At 41.7% G+C, this 8,673-nt stretch overlaps 1 long non-coding RNA gene across 1 annotated transcript; it reads right to left on the bottom strand.

Moving 5' to 3' along the window:
- Positions 1 to 6,871: 6,871 nt before the first annotated feature.
- Positions 6,872 to 8,473, bottom strand: LOC126990121 (uncharacterized). The gene is made up of 4 exons (XR_007744026.1): positions 8,343 to 8,473; positions 7,882 to 8,058; positions 7,668 to 7,753; positions 6,872 to 7,118 (listed from the first exon to the last, which is right to left on the bottom strand). It is a non-coding gene; the product is annotated as an uncharacterized LOC126990121 (long non-coding RNA).
- Positions 8,474 to 8,673: the final 200 nt, after the last annotated feature.

The raw sequence follows: 8,673 nt of genomic DNA, 5'->3' as shown, positions 1-8,673 counted from the left end.
AGAGAGAGAGAGAGAGAGAGAGAGAGAGAGAGAGAGAGAGAGAGAGAGAGAGAGAGAGAGAGAGAGAGAGAGAGAGAGAGAGAGAGAGAGAGAGAGAGAGAAACATTTGAAACATTTATTTATAGCTATTAGTTATACAAAATTATATATGTTATATTCATATATATATATGGACAGAGCTTTAAGCTTTAGCCTGTCTAAAGCATAGCTTTTTAGGCAAGAAATATATAATTTATTTGAAAATTAGTGGCTGTGACAACATTAATAATAATTGTAGAAAAGATGAAATGATTATGATAACTTTACATAATGTTAAAGTAATAGAATCATATATTGAGCATGCGAGATAACACAATAGAATAAACGCGTACATACATACATACATGCACACACACAGACCTATATATACTCATACACACACACACACGCATACACATATACATATGCGCACACATACACATGCGCACATACACACGCATACACCCATTCATATACATAAGTAAATTGCACATATGTTGCATTAATTGATTAACATAATATTTTAAAGTACATACACATATGCACATTTATAAGGAAAAAGTGAATTAGTTAATAGGTCATTATAATATTAGTTTTTGATCGGCTTTTGAATGTGTTGAGGGAAGGAGCTTCTTGAATTTGTGTGGGGATAGAATTCCAAATTACAGGACCCAAATAAGTAGTTGAATGTTGGAGTTTTGAAAGACGATGAACAGGAAAGATCAGATTGTCGCGGTGACGGATACTTAATCATGAGATGGGAGGAGGTCACGCATTTCATTCTTATTTTTGTACATGAGTGTAGCTATTTCCAGTTTAGTTATATCATCCAGTTTTAGAATTTTGGTTTCCTTGAAGAGTGGACTAGTGTGTGCTTAATAGTTGCTGTTAGTAATAATTCTTACAATTTTTTGGAGCTGCAATCTTAGGGGGTTAAATAGGTGGTGTATGTTGTACACCAAATGGGGTTGCAGTAGGTAATTAGTGAATAAATGTGTGCACAGTATATTGACTTTAATACATTTTGAGGCATGAGATCCTTTACTTGATAAAGTAAAGCAATGTGTCTTGATATTTTCAGTGTAAGGTTATGTATGTGATATTTAAATGATAATGAATCATCATAATCTACACCAAGAAATCTCACTCTATCCATTTTATAAATTATTTCATTATTGATTTTTAAATTAATCAAGTTAGACGCTTTTTTAGTAGTGAATAGCATAAAGCAAGTTTTCTTTGTATTAATTGTAAGTCTGTTACATAGACACCATTGGTATAGTTTTTCGAGTTCATGATTTGCATTTAGTACAAGTTGATCTTGGTTCGGACCTGTTAAGTAGAGTGTCGTGTCATCGGCAAACAATATACTTTTAGCTTTAAAGAAAAGATTTGATATATCATTGATGTATATTAGAAACAAAATTGGGCCTAGAATGCTTCCTTGAGGTACACCAAGTTTTACAGTGGTAGTAGATGATTTTTCGCTGCTAAATACAGTACATTGATGTCTATCTGTTAGGTAATCCTTGAACCAAGAGAGTATTGGGCCTCTGATCCCATAGTGGTACATTTTGTTAATAAGAATGTTATGGTGTACTGTATCAAAGGCTTTAGCAAAATCTATAAATATGGATAAGACATGGAGTTTTTGTCAATTGCAGAAAGTACATCATTAGAAAATACATTTAAGGCTGTAAAAGTGCTGCAGTTCCACCTAAAACCATACTGAGAAGGGTTTAAGATATTCTTAGTTAAAGTTTCAAATATTTTAGAGAAAATTGTAAGTTGAGATATTGGTCTATAATTTTTAGGGTCATCATCGGGACCAGACTTGTGGATAGGTGTAATTTTTGCAGTCTTCAACAGAGATGGAAAAGTTCCAGTTGTAACAGATTGATTAAAAAGTATAGCCAAAGGGATTGAAATGAAATGAGAGTTTCTTTTAATATAAGAGGGTGATATATCATTAATGCCTGATTTTTTATTGTTTAATGACTTAATTACTGTAGCCAAATCAAAGGTGGTAACAATAGGGCACATCATAGAATTTGGAAAGTTACCTTTAAGATAGTCTTTCGAGTATCTATTGAAGGCTTCCGATATATCTGACGGATCACTTAATACTGAATTATTATACTGCAATGACTTGATATTGTTTGCTTTGTATGTATTACCTTTTAATTCATTGACTGTTTGACAAATCTTTTTGGTATTTCTGCAAAAATTTGTAAATATTTGGAAATAATAGTTCATTTTGGCAACCCTAATATTCTGAGTAAGGTAATTTCTATATTGTTTAAAGGTCTCATAAGAAACTGTTCCAAGTTTATACATTTTAAACAAGTTACATTTATGTTTGATAGATTTAAGTATTCTGCCTGTAAGCCAAGCCTTATGAAGTCTTTTTGTAGTTACATATTTTGTTTTAATAGGGAAACTTTTATTGTAACATTCATAAACTCTTTCATAGAAAAGATTAAAATTATCATTTGAATTTTCTAGATTTAGTAGTTCCTCCTGGTTTATTTCATGTAGCTCATTGGTAAATAGATTATGATTATTGGTGTTGAAGACAGTGATCAAGGTCCCTCTCTCTCTCCCTCACCTTCCACGGCAGCAGGGTGAGGAGGAGGAGGAGGAGCTCAGTGAGTATGGCCCACCAGGGAACACTTGGGGCTGTGGCCAGGGGTGGCCACATCCCTGCTGTGGACCTGTGGAGGGTTACGACAGGTCAGGAAGGGTCAATGTGTGTATGTTTACCTGTGTTTGTATATGGGAAAGGGTTACAATCCTCTACAATACATCTTTAGGGGTGAGAAACTTGCCATATGAGGACAGACCTAAACATTTAAACCTGCATTCTCTAGAAAAGCGAAGGGTGTGAGGAGACTTGACGGAGGTTTACAAATGTATGAAGGGCTTTAATTAATAAGGGGTGTTAATAAGACTTTGGTGGTGTGAGGGCCGGGTAGGACACGTAGCAATGGGTTCAAGTAAGATAAATTCAGGACACAGGAAAGAAATGATTTACTGACAGAGTGGTGGATGAGTGGAACACACCTGGCAGTCATGTGGTGGGTGCCAACACAAGATACATTCAAGAAGAGGTTAGATGAGTTCATGGATAGTGAGGAGCTGCCTTGTATTGGCCTATCAGCCTCTTGCAGACTCCTTATTATCTTATGTTACGTTATGCTCTTGAGATAATGCATGAGTAGACTGATGGATGCCTCCTCCTCATCATATGCTAGGCTACTCTTATGGCTTGAAATAACACAAATAATGAATGCCTGACTCAGCGATGGGTTAGCTCAGGCAGGGGTTATGTCCCTCACTGACAGACGGACTGACTAACCGGGACTTCCTTGGGGTCACTGTCGTGCGGTAGAGCGGTGACTCGCTGGACCACACGACTGGAGACAATGACGTCCTGATGGGGCACTGGCGGGGCGACGCGGGGCAGCAGAGGACACGGCACAACAGGGCAGGGATGACAGGGAGGATTGAGTTTAGTTATGCACACGGCAGAGGTCAGAGTAAGTGTTCATTGATCCGTTTAATTTGTCAAGCGTAAGACTACCTAAGCCTTTCCTTGGGCATGAAAAATAGTATTGCCAGCTCTCCCTCACGAAGAAATGCCAACTATTACCAGCTCAAAAAACAATGTCAGCTTTTAAACTGTTTTCTGCCTTCCTTACATTCCATAGAGTTCATTTCCATCACTTTTTGGGGTCTGTTTGCTATTACTGACAGGGATAATCAGTGTGTTGGGTGTGGCCATTGACCCACAGCAGAGGTTCATGGGAAGCCTGCAGGGAACAGTGCCTGGCTGACTGACATTGCTGGGACTGATCCCAAGGCCTGGGTCAATATCCTCAGAGTTCAGGGCTCACACACCAACAATGAATAAGACTCTCTGGGTACATCCATGGGTGGTGTTATGAGGCTAGTTATAATTTGACAGGGCTTTGGTAGAGGTTGTATTAGTAGTAATATTTCCATGGGCAGTTTTATGAGCCAAGTGATAGCTTGACAAGGCTTTGGTAGAGGTTGTGTTAGTAGTATTTCCATGGGCAGTTTTAAGAGCAAAGTGATAGCTTGAAAAGGCTTTGGTAGAGGTTGTCTTAGTAGTATTTCCATGGGCAGTTTTAAGAGCAAAGTGATAGCTTGACATGGCTTTGGTAGAGTTTGTGTTAGTAGTATTTCCATGGGCAGTGTTATGAGCCAAGTGATAGCATGACATGGCTTTGGTAGAGTTTGTGTTAGTAGTATTTCCATGGGCAGTGTTATGAGCCAAGTGATAGCATGACACGGCTTTGGTAGAGGTTGTGTTAGTAGTATTTCCATGGGCAGTTTAAAGAGCAAAGAGATGGTTTGACACGGCTTTGGTAGAGTTTGTGTTAGTATTTCCATGGTCAGTTTTAAGAGCAAAGAGATAGTTTGAAAAGGCTTTGGTAGAGTTTGTGTTAGTATTTCCATGGGCAGTTTTAAGAGCAAAGAGATAGTTTGACAAGGCTTTGGTAGAGGTTGTGTTAGTAGTATTTCTATGGGCAGTTTTAAGAGCAAAGAGATAGTATGACACGGCTTTGGTAGACTCAAGGATAATTTCCGGTAAACAAGAGAAACTGTTATGTAATGTATCAGTCTTTTTAAAATGCATAATGAAAATAGTTACAAATCACCAAGGATGAAGTATAAAATCACTGTTGAACAACTCAGCTGAGTATGTCGGGGATGTGTCTGGAACAAGAGGTTCACAACACACTGCTTGAAACTTGCTTTCCAGAGGAATGTTAAGGATCACTGGATCTCGGAGTGGCATTCAACAGTAAATCATCATGCAGTACTTATGTGACTTATAAGGACAGGTTCTCTTTTCAAAGCTACTTTATAAGGTTACCAAAGCTGTACAGAATAAGTCTTTGTAAATTTAGAACTAATAACCACAGATTACCCATTGCAATGGGCAGGTTTACCAGAACCCCCAGAGAGGAGAAGTTTTGTGGCAAATGTGGTAACAATAGTCTAGGATTACTCATAGCAAGTTACAATAGTCTAGGATTACCCATAGTAAGTTACAATAGTCTAGGATTACCCATTGTTGTAAGAGGCAGGTTTACCAGAACTCCCAGAGAGGAAAGGTTTTGTGGCAAATGTAGCAACAATAGTCTAGGAGATAAGTGCATGTCAGGTTGAGTGCATATGCATAAGTTGAAGCAGGCTTGTATACTATGATAAACAGCCCTCCTTCAGTTTACAAAGCAAGACTTGTTTATCAATACAAAGACAACATGCATGAAGTGTACATATACACAAGTAGTCCCTGAGTTAGAGACAGACTTGTTTACTGAGATGAACAGTGGACGTGTTTAGAGACACACAGAAAAAGAAAGCATGCATCACTGTATATACAGGAAGAGGAATGGAGGAAGAACAAAGAGAAGGGGAAGGAGGAGGAAATAGAAAAAAGAAAAAGAGAAAGCAAAGAAAAAGAATCACTACAACTAGGAGGAGGAGAAGGGAGAAAAAGATAAAGAAAACAAGACTAATACTCTCATCTAAACCTATTAACACCTAACAACACTTCCTCTAACAACACCTAATCTTACAACAATATAAAACCTAGTCCAGAAAAAAAGGAACACAGAGAAACCATTACAGGGAGAAAATGAGAAAAAGAAAAATAAAGAGAAAAGAAGAAGGAATTATTATAAAACCTGCTCCAAACATAAATAAATAAATAAATACATGGATAAAAAGAATCACTACAAAGCCGCACTACTCACCAAAGTCTGCACTACTCGCCAGCCACGCCCACTTTTGCCACCTGCCGCGACCTGTGTCCAATGATCAGCTTGGTGGAGGTCTTGGGAGCCGTGGCGCTGGGAACTCTTCTTTTGGGAGGCACTCACACACCCAGCAAGGTCCATGTATCCAGCTGCTCCACCCACACCCAGCGTCTCTCTGCCTGTGCCCAATTTAAAGGGTTAAAAAGTTGTGACCATTTGATTGCATTCTTTTCTCTTGTCCAGCCTCCTAAGTCACCCAAGCAGCAGGACAATCACTACCCTAACCATGCCTTCCCTTTCCCTTGTCCAGCCTCCTAAGTCACCCAAGCAGCAGGACAATCACTACCCTAACCATGCCTTCCCTTTCCCTTGTCCAGCCTCCTAAGTCACCCAAACAGCAGGACAATCACTACCCTAACCATGCCTTCCCTTTCCCTTGTCCAGCCTCCTAAGTCACCCAAACAGCAGGACAATCACTACCCTAACCATGCCTTCCCTTTCCCTTGTCCAGCCTCCTAAGTCACCCAAACAGCAGGACAATCACTACCCTAACCATGCCTTCCCTTTCCCTTGTCCAGCCTCCTAAGTCACCCAAACAGCAGGACAATCACTACCCTAACCATGCCTTCCCTTTCCCTTGTCCAGCCTCCTAAGTCACCCAAACAGCAGGACAATCACTACCCTAACCATGCCTTCCCTTTCCCTTGTCCAGCCTCCTAAGTCACCCAAACAGCAGGACAATCACTACCCTAACCATGCCTTCCCTTTCCCTTGTCCAGCCTCCTAAGTCACCCAAACAGCAGGACAATCACTACCCTAACCGTGCCTTCCCTTTCCCTTGTCCAGCCTCCTAAGTCACCCAAACAGCAGGACAATCACTACCCTAACCGTGCCTAAAGTTTTGGAGATGAGCCATGCCTTCCCTGCCACTGTGATGGCATCAGGTTTCAAGGATCAGAGAGGTAAGCACTTTTTAATTTTTTCCCCTTGGCAAGCCAAGCCTCCTGAACCCCCAAACAGCAAGACAATAACTCAACACCATTTCAAGACTTTACCCAAGGTTTTTGAGATCAACTGCTGCTTGCTGGTCAGTGTGTCTGTGTGTGACTCCAGCGCCGGTGGGTGTGCCTCCTCGGCCTGCCCTGGCGCCAGCTGGCCCAGCCTGTAGGTGAGCTGCTCCACGAGGGCCAGCAGGGTGCTGAGGCTGCCAGACTGCTCCAGGTGGGCCTCCAGCTGGCTCACTACCCTGTGGAGGTGCTGCAGGCTGGACCCGTACTTGATCTGGAAGTCCAGACTCTTGTGGTTGACCTGCATAGAGGAGGAATATAACGTTAAAACTGCAATTCTGGCTTCTGTTTCCTTTTACAAGTCATCATGCTTTTGCAGACACTTATAGTTATGTTCTGCCTGTGACAATCTCCTGTAAAGTCACACAACAACAATGATGAACTTGACCTCCAAAGCCACCAACCTTGCTGGCTAGAGTTAACAGTCAGGAAAAATAACTTGAGGGACAGTAAAAGAAGTGGATCAATGGTCACCATGCCTGGCCATGACTGCACGGGCCAGGGTTTGAATCCCAGCCTGTGCAGGGCGTGCAGCTCACCCAGCTGTTCATCCTCCCCTTGAGGAGGGTCCATAAACAAGCAGCTGAGTAAACCAGGGGAAGGTACAGTGTGGCATTCCCAGGACTCCCCCTGGCCTGCCCCAGTGTGAGTGTTTCTTCCCCAACACAGGCTCAAAGGGCCAATGGTTTGCAGATGAGCACCACACCCATGCCACAGGCACCCACCTCTACCTTTAAGAAGTGTAAGGACAAGCTAATGACTCATTAAACTCAACCTCCACCAACCTCACCTGAGTAAAGTAGGTGTGAGGAAGGCCTGGTCCCCTCCCTCGGCCAAGGGGGTACTCAGCAGCCTGAAGTTCCCGCCCTTCAAGTACTGAAACCAGACCAGAAGATACGGTGATGCATTTATATACAGCAGGAATTTATAAACTTATTGGAGACATGTAAGTCATCATAATTCATCTTCCATAATACTCTAATTTGAGGCAGTAACTGAGACACCTTTTGCTTGTAATTTGAGCCAGGAGCTCCATGAACACTACAGTACTCTCCGCCAAGATGCCCCCCACGACTATGGGCCCGGAGAGGTGGCCAGCTGGACTCTGGCTGACAGCGCCGCCACTTCCATCAGCGACTCGTACTCAGACACAAGCTTCTTCCTGGGCTCCAGACGAGTCTCTGAAAGAATATATACACCTGATGTGATTTGGTAGAGGACAAGGATGAGTCCAACACACATGGGCAAAGAATGCAAGCCTGGGTAGTGATGCCGGGGTGCAGAGATATAACCAACACCATACCTCTTCTTTGGCTCTGAAAGGATATGATGACCTGACTTGGCAACAGAAAATGGGAGTAAAAACATGAGTAGGAGATTGCAAGCTAAGATAGTGGTGCTGATGAGGCCGAATTAATACCAAGAACTCAATTTCTTTTTGACCTCTGAAATGACATATACGTACCGGGTCTACAGTTAGTGATCCCAGTGGCATGGCGGAGTGTCTTGCAAACACTTTTAGCCATATATACACAGCCTCGCCCCCAACCCTTCCTGCAGCCCACCAGATGTCTAATACTCAGTTTTCTTTTATTCTGCCATCTCTGGAAAGAGTTAAGTTGGCTATTGACAATTTGGATAATAACACTAGTATGGGTCCTGATGGCATTCATCCACTGGTTCTGAAATCTTGTAAAAATCATCTGGCTTACCCTTACATCTTAGTTTTACAAGATCATTAAATACTGGACAAGTGCCCTCAGCATGGAAAAGTTCTAACATAGTCCCTATATTTA

Source organism: Eriocheir sinensis, unplaced genomic scaffold, assembly GCF_024679095.1.
Source record: "Eriocheir sinensis breed Jianghai 21 unplaced genomic scaffold, ASM2467909v1 Scaffold1458, whole genome shotgun sequence".
NCBI lineage: Eukaryota > Metazoa > Arthropoda > Malacostraca > Decapoda > Varunidae > Eriocheir > Eriocheir sinensis.
Note: the sequence above shows the minus strand (reverse complement) of the source record. Positions and strands in the feature narration are given on the sequence as shown.